This window comes from Somniosus microcephalus, unplaced genomic scaffold, assembly GCF_052327205.1.
Source record: "Somniosus microcephalus isolate GS21.2 unplaced genomic scaffold, FLI_Smic_1.0 unresolved_chr5, whole genome shotgun sequence".
NCBI classification, from domain to species: Eukaryota; Metazoa; Chordata; class Chondrichthyes; order Squaliformes; family Somniosidae; genus Somniosus; species Somniosus microcephalus.
The window spans coordinates 10,235,734-10,247,106 of NW_028225183.1; the positions used below are offsets into that span (position 1 = coordinate 10,235,734).

The following is an 11,373-nucleotide window of genomic DNA, read 5'->3' on the forward strand; positions in this document are numbered from 1 at the left end:
GGCCCAGCTATAATTGCTGTTTGCGGAAGTGTGTTACAAATTTCTGTCACACAAACTTCTATCCTGAAACGCTTGGATCTAATGTTGAGGCTATGGCCCCTTCTCCCAGATGGGTCAATCATCAGAAATAGCTTCTCGCTATCTGCACCAGCATTTCCTCTTAATATCGTGAATACTTCAATCAAATCACCACTTAAGCTTTAAATTCCAGGAAAAAAAACCGAGTTTGTGCAATATCCCGTTGTAATTTGTCCCTTGGACTCTATGTCTCCTTCACTTTTTAAGCCTAATAATACATTCCCAAGCTGTGATGCCGAGAATTGAACACAGTACCGCAGCTGTGGCCTAACCAGTGCTTTGTATAGCTGTGGCATCATTTCACCCTCTTATATTGTAATCCTACAGATATAAGTATCACTTTTCAATTAACTTTTTGATTCATTTCTGTACCTGTCCATGACCATTTAATGATATATGTACAGGGACACAAGTCTATTTGGATATCAACTGTTTCCAGCTTAACATTATAAGGAGTGTATTCTAAATACTCCTATAAAGATCGGTAGTGGATCACGTCACACTTGCTAATATTTAAATCAATTTGCCAGAAAATTACACATTCACTTAATCTATGAATATCTGGTCAAATATCTTGTTTCCATCTCAACTGATTATAATGCCGCCTATCTTTTTTGTCATCCTCAAACTTGGATGTGTGGCTCTCAATCACATCCACTAAGTCGTTAATGAAATCGGTGATTAGTTGAGTTCCCAAAAGTGATCAATCAGAGACACCACTCGTCATAATCTGCCAATTAGTGTACCTGATCATCATCTGCAAACTTTGTCTCCTGCCGTGCCACCAATTTCCTAACCAGGTTAATAATTTGCCTTCAATTACATGCGTTTCAAATTTGGCCCAATGTCCCATATGCGGGACTATTTCAAATGTCTTTGCTTCATGTCTACAAGCAAATAATAATTTGTGAACTGGGACTCATAAACCTCTTTGCTCCTCAACAGTTAATAGCTTCCCATTATTTAGAAAATACTCAGAACTGTATTACTTTGTTCCAAAGTGGCTGGTGTCACACTTGCGTACATTGAACTCGATTTGCCTTTGTTTTGCCGGCTTACTGTGTCTGTCTCTGTCCCTTTGGTTACCTCCATTTCCCAACTGCAATACAAGCGGACCGTCTAACTTAGTGCGATCTTCAAAATATGATGTACAGTGCTCCAGTGCTCCATCAAACTCAGTCATAAATACGGTGAACAGTTGATGATCTAATACAGATATCTGGGGGACGGCACTTGTCACATCTGACTCCGCTGCTAACGAGCGTGTCTTTTGTGGGTGGCTTAATATTTCTGAAGTGATGGTGGTCTGAGGCAGTCAATCCGGATTTGTGGGGGAAATGTGCTGTACAGGTTGTATTATGGACAAGTAAATTGAATTTGTCGGAGATGCAATGATGCACTGCAGCCAATGAAAGTACTTTTGTGAAGTTGGCTTTGCAAGAGCCCGGATAGCTCAATCGGTAGAGCATCAGACTTTTAATCTGAGGTTCCAGAGTTCAAGTCCCTGTTCGGGCGCTGCTTTTAAATCGCGAGACTCAACTTTACATTCGCACTTTGATGATTTAACAAAGAAAATAACAACAGCAGCAGGCCATTTCATGCCTGGAGCCTTTCTGCCATTTAATTAAATCATCGATCGATATCCATGTGCAATCCTTTGCTCCAGATCCCTTAATACCTTTGGTTAACAAACATCTCTCAATCACAAGTTTAAAATTGACAATTGGCCCAGCTATAATTGCTGTTTGCGGAAGTGTGTTACAAATTTCTGTCACACAAACTTCTATCCTGAAACGCTTGGATCTAATGTTGAGGCTATGGCCCCTTCTCCCAGATGGGTCAATCATCAGAAATAGCTTCTCGCTATCTGCACCAGCATTTCCTCTTAATATCGTGAATACTTCAATCAAATCACCACTTAAGCTTTAAATTCCAGGAAAAAAAACCGAGTTTGTGCAATATCCCGTTGTAATTTGTCCCTTGGACTCTATGTCTCCTTCACTTTTTAAGCCTAAAAATACATTCCCAAGCTGTGATGCCGAGAATTGAACACAGTACCGCAGCTGTGGCCTAACCAGTGCTTTGTATAGCTGTGGCATCATTTCACCCTCTTATATTGTAATCCTACAGATATAAGTATCACTTTTCAATTAGCTTTTTGATTCATTTCTGTACCTGTCCATGACCATTTAATGATATATGTACAGGGACACAAGTCTATTTGGATATCAACTGTTTCCAGCTTAACATTATAAGGAGTGTATTCTAAATACTCCTATAAAGATCGGTAGTGGATCACGTCACACTTGCTAATATTTAAATCAATTTGCCAGAAAATTACACATTCACTTAATCTATGAATATCTGGTCAAATATCTTGTTTCCATCTCAACTGATTATAATGCCGCCTATCTTTTTTGTCATCCTCAAACTTGGATGTGTGGCTCTCAATCACATCCACTAAGTCGTTAATGAAATCGGTGATTAGTTGAGTTCCCAAAAGTGATCAATCAGAGACACCACTCGTCATATTCTGCCATTTAATGTACCTGATCATCATCTGTAAACTTTGTCACCTGTCGTGCCACCAATTTCCTAACCAGGTTAATAATTTGCCTTCAATTACATGCGTTTCAAATTTAGCCCAATGTCCCATCTGCGGGACTTTATCAAATGTCTTTTGCTCCATGTCAACAAGCAAATAATAATTTGTGAACTGGGACTCATAAACCTCATTGCTCCTCAACAGTTAATAGCTTCCCATTATTTAGAAAATAATCAGAACTATCTTACTTTGTTCCAAAGTGGGTGGTGTCACACTTGCGTACAGTGAACTCGATTTGCCTTTGTTTTGCCAGCTGACTGTGTCTGTCTCTGTCCATTTGGTTACCTCCATTTCCCAACTGCACTACGAGCGGACCGTCTGACTTCGTGCGATCTTCAAAATACGATCTGCAGCGCTGCATTGCTCCACCCAAGTCAATCATAAATACGGAGAAAATTTGATGATCTAATACAGATATCTGAGGGACGGCACTTGTCACATCTGACGCCGCTGCTAACGAGCATGTCTTTTGTGGGTGGGTTAATATTTCTGAAGTGATGGTGTTCTGAGGCAGTCAGTCTGGATTTGTGGCAGTACTGTGCTGTGCAGGCTGGATTATAGACAAGTAAATTGAATTTGTCGGAGATGCAACGATGCACTGCAGCCAATGAAAGTATTTTTTGAGCTTTGGATTGCAGGAGCCCGGATAGCTCAGTCGGTAGAGCTTCAGACTTTTAATCTGAGAGTCCAGTATTCAAATCCCTGTTCGGGTGCTGTTTCAAATCGCGATACTGAACTTTACAGTCGTGCTTTGATCCTATAACAACAGGAACAGGTCCTTTACTGCCTGGAACATTTCTGCCATTTAATTAAATCATCGATCGATATCCGTTTGCATTCCTTTGCTCCAGATCCCTTAATACCTTTAGGTTAACAAACATCTCTCAATCTCAAGTTTAAAATTGACAATTGGCCCAGCTTTAATTGCTGTTTGCGGAAGTGTGTTACAAATTTCTGTAACGCAAACTTCTCTCCTGAAAGGCTTGGATCTAATGTTGAGGCGATGGCCCCGACTCCCAGATGGGTCAATCATCAGAAATATCTTCTCGCTATCTACACTAGCATTTCCACTTAATATCGTGAATACTTCAATCAAATCACCACTTAAGCTTCTAAATTCCAGGGAAAAAAACCCGAGTTTGTGCAATATCCACGTTGTAATTTGTCCCTTGGACTCTCTGTCTCCTTCTGGTAAATCTACGCTTCACTTTTTAAGCCTAATACTACATTCCTAAGCTGTGATGCCAAGAATTGAACACAGTACCGCAGCTGTGGTCTAACCAGTGCTTTGTATCGCTTTGGTATCATTTCACCCTCTTATATTGTAATCCTACAGATATAAGTATCACTTTTCAATTAGCTTTTTGTATCTTTTCTGCAATGCATTAGTACATTGAGATGGTATATCACTTTGCAATGTAATAGACATTTGCAGTTCAATAGCACGTTAAACTGGAATATCACTTTCTAATATAATAATCTTTTGCAGTGCAATAGAACATTGCAATGGAATATCATTTTGCAATATACAATCATTAGCAATGCAATACGACCTTACAATGGAATACCCCTTTAAAATATCGTCGTCATTTGCAATGCAATAGAACATTGCAATGGAATATCGCTTTGCCTTTGTGGTGATTATTCTTTATGTTTAGTAAGAAGTATTGTGATTGGTTGTTTGTTTCCTGCCTTGGGATATATGCTGTAATCTCATTGGTAGTTGATGTCATGTGATTTGTGGTGGCCATCTTAAATTCAGTTCTTTCCAGCCTTTAGTTGGGACTGGGTGTTGAAGATGTGCTACGCTACCGGATTTTTAAGTTAATAAAGCCTAGATTAGATAGGCAAATCTATTCTTTATTTCAATTTATTAACTTTATGTCAGAATGGAGCGATATCTTCAAACAGAACGATTCAATGCTGACCCTAATTCTGCAGGAGTGGATGATAAATGGAAACATTGGTATTGTACATTTAAAAACTTTTTGGGCCTGTTGGATCAAGAGTCTCTAAATAAGCTGAATATGCTGATCAACTACATTGCTCCGGATGTGTATAAGTATATTTTGGACTGTAAAACTTACGAAGTGGCTATTTCTACATTGGAAAAGATTTTTGTTAAACCAAAGAATGAGGTATTTGCACGTCACCTTCTATCTGCCCGTAGACAGCAGGTGGGAGAATCTTTGGATACTTATTTACAAGCACTTCGGTGCCTTAGTGTTAACTGTAATTATAAGGCCGTGACGGCTGAAGAATATAAGGAAGAATCGGTACGGGATGCTTTTATTAATGGATTACTGTCTAGATCAATTCGTCAGCGGTTGTTAGAAAATAAGACTTTGGATCTTAAGAGTGCTTTTGAGCAAGCTTCTACATTGGATGTGGCTCAGAGAAGTTCGGATTCTTTTGCTCTTTTTAATCAGCCTGTGACTGTGGTTTCGGCAGTTCCGGATGTAAAGGAATTATGTGAACTTAATAGGAGTGGTTTACTAGATTCTGAAACAGTTTCTACTTCAGCGGCTGTTGCCTCTAGGATTCAGAAGTGTTATTTTTGTGGGAACGTCCGGCACCCGCGTCTGAATTGTCCTGCTCGGGAGGCTGTGTGTAGTAAATGCAGCAAGAGAGGTCATTACGCAAGTGTGTGTATATCATCAGGTTCAATTACCTCCTCTGTGACTATTCAGCCTTTAGATAGGGCGTTTATTGCATCAATTTCTGCTGCATTTGCTCATGGCCTAAACAAAGCTATAGTTACGGCCCAAGTTAATGGGTTGGAAGTGAAGGCCCTTATAGATACGGGCAGTACCGAGAGTTTTATAAGTCTTCAGTTTGCAAAGGAGAAGCATTTGAAAATTTCGCCTGTTTCCTATCAGGTGTGTATGGCTCAGACGACTCTCACTTCACAAGTAGCTGGTTGTTGCCTTGTGAAATTGATTCTTCTAGGTAATACGTATACTGATGTACGCCTATCTGTTTTGCCTAATCTCTGTGCAGATATTTTGATTGGTCATGATGTGCTTCAGTTACACGAGAGTCTCAGTCTTTCATTTGGAGGGACTAAGCCACCTTTATCTATTTGTGGATTAACCTCTTTATCCATTTCTCCATTATCACTTTTTTCCAATTTGATGCCGGATTGTAAGCCAATTGCTACCAAGTCAAGAAGGTATAGCAGTCAGGATAGAGAATTTATTAATTCTGAAGTTCAACGTCTCTTATTGGAAGGAATCATTGAACCTAGTTGTTCGCCTTGGCGGGCACAGGTAGTTGTCACGACTAACGAGAGACATAAGAAACGAATGGTGATAGACTATTCCCAAACTATTAATAGGCATACTCAATTAGATGCGTACCCTTTGCCTAAGTTTGATGAGCTTATCAATAAAGTATCTCAGTATAAGGTTTTTAGCACTATTGACCTAAAGAGTGCTTATCATCAGATTCCTATTGTTAAGAAGGATCAACCATATCCGGCCTTTGAGGCTGGTGGAAAGCTGTATCAGTTTTGCCGAATATCATTTGGTGTTACTAATGGTGTTGCTTGTTTTCAACGGGCAATGGATGCTTTTATAAGTGATAACTCTCTCTCTGACACCTTTTCATATTTAGATGACATCACGGTGTGTGGCAAATGAAGGATGGAGCATGATTCTAATTTAGAAAGATTCCTTCAAGCTGCGGAAAAAGTTGGTTTAACTTTCAATAAAGAGAAGTGTACCTTTTCGACCACTGAGGTAAATCTACTGGGGTACATTATCTCGGGAAACAAGATTAAACCAGACCCAGAACGTCTGCGACCATTGATTGATTTACCTTGTCCTACTAATTCTAAGGCTTTGCAACGAGTTGTTGGACTGTTTTCTTACTATTCTAATTGGATTGCAAATTTTTCACAGAACATCCGGCCTCTTATTCGGGTTACGACATATCCTCTATCATGGGAGGCCAGGACGTGTTTTGATAATTTTAAAAAGGATATCCTTGGAGCAGTTGTGCATTCTATTGATGAGCAGGTTCCTTTTGTGATTGAGACAGACGCTTCTGATTTTGCAATTGGGGCTACTCTGTCATGCGCTATCAATTATTCATAAAAGACTGAGAGTTAAGAGAGTAACTAAAGGCTTTTATTAACAAAAGAATGAAGGTCTGCCTCGAGTGGTCGACCGGTCCAGAAATCAAAGGGCTGGGGAGCAGTCACCTTTATACTAGGACTCGTGGGAGGAGTCAGCCAAGGCATGTCCAGGCATGTACACAGTGGAATACAAACAGTGGTTTACCACATTCACCCCTTGTTTAAAATTGAGTCCGGCGGGGTGAAGTGTATTAAAGTTAGTGTATTGGAGTCTCTCCGGAGGTCTTGTCTGCCGCTGTGATCGGCATGGCGACGGCAGGGGTAGTGGAGCTTCCGGCGTCGAGTCCTGCGTAGGCTGTGGCACCGGCGTGTCGTCCTCGTAGATGTCGAGTGGGTCACGGGGCCCAGGCCTGCCGTCTGCTGGGGCTGGATATCGGATCGTGGGGGGGCTGGTGGTAGTGAGTAGTGGGTTACTGCGGCCCCCGAGGGTGCAAGGTCTCTTATGGAGACTGTGTCCTCCCGCCCGTCCGGGTATGCAATGTAAGCATACTGGGGGTTGGCGTGGAGGAGGTCGACCCTCTCGACCAGGGGTTCCGTTTTATGGGTCCTCACGTGTCTTCTCAGTAGGACCGGCCCTGGGGACGTCAGCCATGGCGGTGGCGATGTCCCCAATGTGGACTTCCTTGGGAAGACAAACATTTTCTCATGAGGGGTGGCGTTAGTGGCAGTGCAGAGCAGTGACCGAATAGAGTGGAGCGCATCGGGGAGCACATCCTGCCAGCGGGAGGTTGGAAGGCCCCTAGACTTTAAGGCTAGCAGGGCGGCCTTCCAAACTGTCGCATTTTCTCTTTCCACCTGTCCGTTCCCCCGGGGGTTGTAACTGGTGGTCCTGCTTGTGGCAATACCCCTAGTTAGCAGGTACTGACGGAGTTCATCGCTCATAAACAATGAGCCCCGGTCGCTATGGATATAGCTGGGGAAACCGAACAGGGTGAAGAGGTCGTTCAGACATTTAATGACCGTGGCACTGGTCATGTCCGGGCAGGGGATGGCGAACGGGAAACGGGAGTACTCATCAATAATATTGAGGAAGTACACATTGCGGTCGGAGGAGGGGAGAGGCCCTTTAAAATCAACGCTCAGGCGCTCGAAGGGGCGAGTGGCTTTTATCAGGTGGGCCCTGTCTGGTCTATAAAAGTGCGGTTTGCACTCAGCGGAGACTTGGCAGTTCCTGGTCATGGTCCTGACCTCCTCAATAGATTAAGGCAGTTTGCGGGCCTTGATGAAGTGGAAGAACCTGGTGACCCCCGGGTGGCAGAGGTCATTGTGAAGGGCCCGCAGTCTATCGATCTGCGCGCTGGCGCAGGTGCCACGCGATAGCGCATCCGGGGGTTCATTGAGCTTCCCGGGCCGGTACAAGATCTCGTAATTGTCGGTGGAAAGTTCGATTCTCCACCTCAAGATCTTGTCATTTTTGATTTTGCCACTCTGCTTGTTGTTAAACATGAAAGCAACTGAACGTTGGTCAGTGAGCAGGGTAAATCGTTTTCCGGCCAGGTAGTGCCTCCAATGACGTGCAGCCTCCACAATCGCCTGGGCCTCCTTCTCAACAGCGGAGTGCCTGGTCTCCGGGCCTTGGAGGGTTCATGAAAAGAAGGCCACGGGTCTCCCCGCCTGATTGAGGGTAGCGGCCAGGGCAAAGTCGGACGCGTCGCTTTCCACCTGGAAGGGGATGGATTCGTCCACTGCGTGCATGGTGGCTTTGGCAATGTACTCCTTGATACGGTGGAAGGCTAAGCGGGCCTCTGCCGTCAAGGGAAAAGAGGTGGACTTGACCAGCGGACGGGACTTGTCCGCATAGTAGGGGACCCACTGGGCGTAATAGGAGAAAAACCCTAGGCACCTCTTCAGGGCCTTGAGGCAGTGGGGCAGTGGGAGTTCCATAAGGGGACGCATCCAGTCGGGGTCGGGGCCGATGACTCCGTGTTCCACAACACAGCCAAGGATGGCGAGGTGGTTTGTGCGGAATATGCACTTCTCCTTGTTATATGTCAGGTTCTGGAGTTGGGCGGTGCGGAGGAATTTTTCGAGGTTTGCGTCATGGTTCTGCAAGTCACAGCCGCAGATGGTCACATTGTCCAGATATGGGAAAGTGGCCTGCAACGCATTTTGATCTACCATCCGGTCCATCTCCCTTTGGAAGACGGAGACCCCGTTGGTGACGCCAAAGGGAACCCTAAGGAAGTGATAGAGGCGGCCGTTTGCCTCAAAGGCAGTATACTGGCGGTCCTCAGGGCGGATAGGGAGCTGGTGGTACGCTGATTTCAGGTCAATGGTCGAGAAGACGCGATACTGCGCAATCTGGTTGACCATATCAGCTATGCGGGGGAGTGGGTAGGCGTCCAGCAGGGTGTAGCGATTTATTGTCTGGCTGTAGTCGATGGCCAGGCGCTGCTTCTCGCCGGTCTTAACGACCACGACCTGGGCTCGCGAGGGGCTGGTGCTGCCCTCAATAATCCCTTCCTTCAGGAGCCGCTCCACTTCGGTTTTAATGAAAACCCTGTCCCCGGCACTGTATCGCCTGCTCTTTGTGGTGATGGGCTTACAGTCGGGGGTGAGGTTAGCAAACAGTGGGGGGGGGGTGACTCTGAGTGTGGAGAGGTTGCACCTGGTGCGCGGCGGGCAATTTGGAAGCTGCTGGCTGCGGACTGTGAGTGGGGGTAGGGGTCCGCCGTACGCCATCGTAACACTTTTAAGGTGGCACTGAAAATCTAACCCCAGCAGGAAGGCAGCGCAGAGGTCGGGCAGGACCAGAAGTTTAAAATGATCGTACACAGTCCCGTCTACTACGAGTGTCACCACGCAGTAGCCGCCGATGTCCGCCGACTGGGACTCGGAGGCCATAGAAATCTGCTGGTGCACAGGCAGGACTGGGAGAGAGCAATGCCGCACCGTGTTGGGGTGGATGAAGCTCTCCGTGCTCCCAGAGTCAAAAAGGCAGATTGTATCGTGACCATTTACCTTAATGTCCATTGTGGAACTGGCCAGCTGGTGCGGTCTCGCTTGGTCCAGTGTAACGGATGCCAGCGTAGGGATCGGTGTATCAGATGAGGCGGTGTTGGGGGCCTGCTGCATTCCGGCTGTCGTCCACGATGGCGGCGTCCATGATCCCCATGTGGCTGGAGGCGTCCAAAATGGCTGCTGTACCGGTGGTTCGCACATGGCCGGGGAGGCCCAAGATGGCGGCCCGCATGGCCCACACACGGCTCTGCTGGGGTTCGGGGTGGCTTTGGCCCTCCAGACGCTAGCGTAGTGTCCCTTCTTCCCGCAGCCCGAGCAGATCGCATTTTTCGCCGGGCAGCGCGCTCTGGGGTGTTTTGCCTGGCCACAGAAGTAGCATTTCTGGCCTTGGGGCACTGCTGTCTGGCTTTGGGACACTGCTGCGGTAGTTGGGCCGTTGCTGGGGTGTGGCTGGGGTGGCACGGCGCTATGAGGCGGTCCTACCGTGTCCCAGGCTGTCATTCCCCGCGGCGTCCACGGTACTGAGGATTAGGCATCCATGCCCCGGTAGGCTGCATCCAATGATAGTGCGAGTTCAGAGGCCTTGTTGAGGTCGAGGTCACTCTGCTCCAACAGTCGCTGTCGGGTGTAATTGGATCTGTGGCCCGCTACAAAAGCATCCCGGATAAGTTCCTCTGTGTACACGGCGGCCTTAACATCCTTACAACCACAGGCCCGGCCAAGCACAGACAGTGCCTGAAGGTATTCCACGGTCGATTCCCCAGGTTGTTGTTTACGACTCCCCAGAAGGTGCCTGGCGTACACTTCGTTCACTGGGCGCGTGTACTGGTCCTTGAGGAGCTTGATAGCGTCCACGTACGAGGTCGCGTCTTGGATGACCAAGTGCACTCGGTGGTTCACTTTGGAGGTCAGGACATCCAGTTTGTCCTCGTCCGATTTGATTGCTGCGGAGGCGGTCAGGAATTTTTTGAAACACTTAAGCCAGTGAGTAAACTTGGTGGATGAGTCCGCCTCCTGGTGATCTAAGTCCAGGCATGCTGGTGTGAGGATCTTCTCCATTATAAAAATTTTGTTAATAAAATTGATGCGCTGTCAATTACTCATGAAAGACTGAGAGTTAAGAGAGTAACTAAAGGCTTTTATTAACAAAAGAATGAAGGTCTGCCTCGAGTGGTCGACCGGTCCAGAATACAAAGGGCTGGGGAGCAGTCACCTTTATACTAGGACTTTTGGGAGGAGTCAGCCGGGGCATGTCCAGGCATGTACACAGTGGAATACAAACAGTGGTTTACCACACTCTGAACCAAAATGGAAGACCTGTGGCCTTTTTCTCACGTACCTTGAACAATAGTGAAAAAAGGCATTCTTCAATAGAGAAAGAGGCGTATGCAATAGTAGAAGCACTGCGTAAATGGAGACATTATTTATCGGGGCGACATTTTACGTTGGTAACTGATCAAAAGTCTGTGTCCTTTATGTTTGATGTCAAACATTTTGGAAAGATTAAGAATGATAAAATAATGAGGTGGAGGATTGAGTTGGCATGTTACCATTTTGACATAGTTTATCGTCCGGGGAAGGATAATGTTGC

General features: G+C 45.8%; 1 non-coding gene across 1 annotated transcript; it reads left to right on the top strand.

Moving 5' to 3' along the window:
- Nucleotides 1–1,520: 1,520 nt before the first annotated feature.
- On the top strand, nt 1,521–1,593 carry trnak-uuu (transfer RNA lysine (anticodon UUU)). Its single transcript has one exon. It is a non-coding gene; the product is annotated as a tRNA-Lys (tRNA).
- Nucleotides 1,594–11,373: the final 9,780 nt, after the last annotated feature.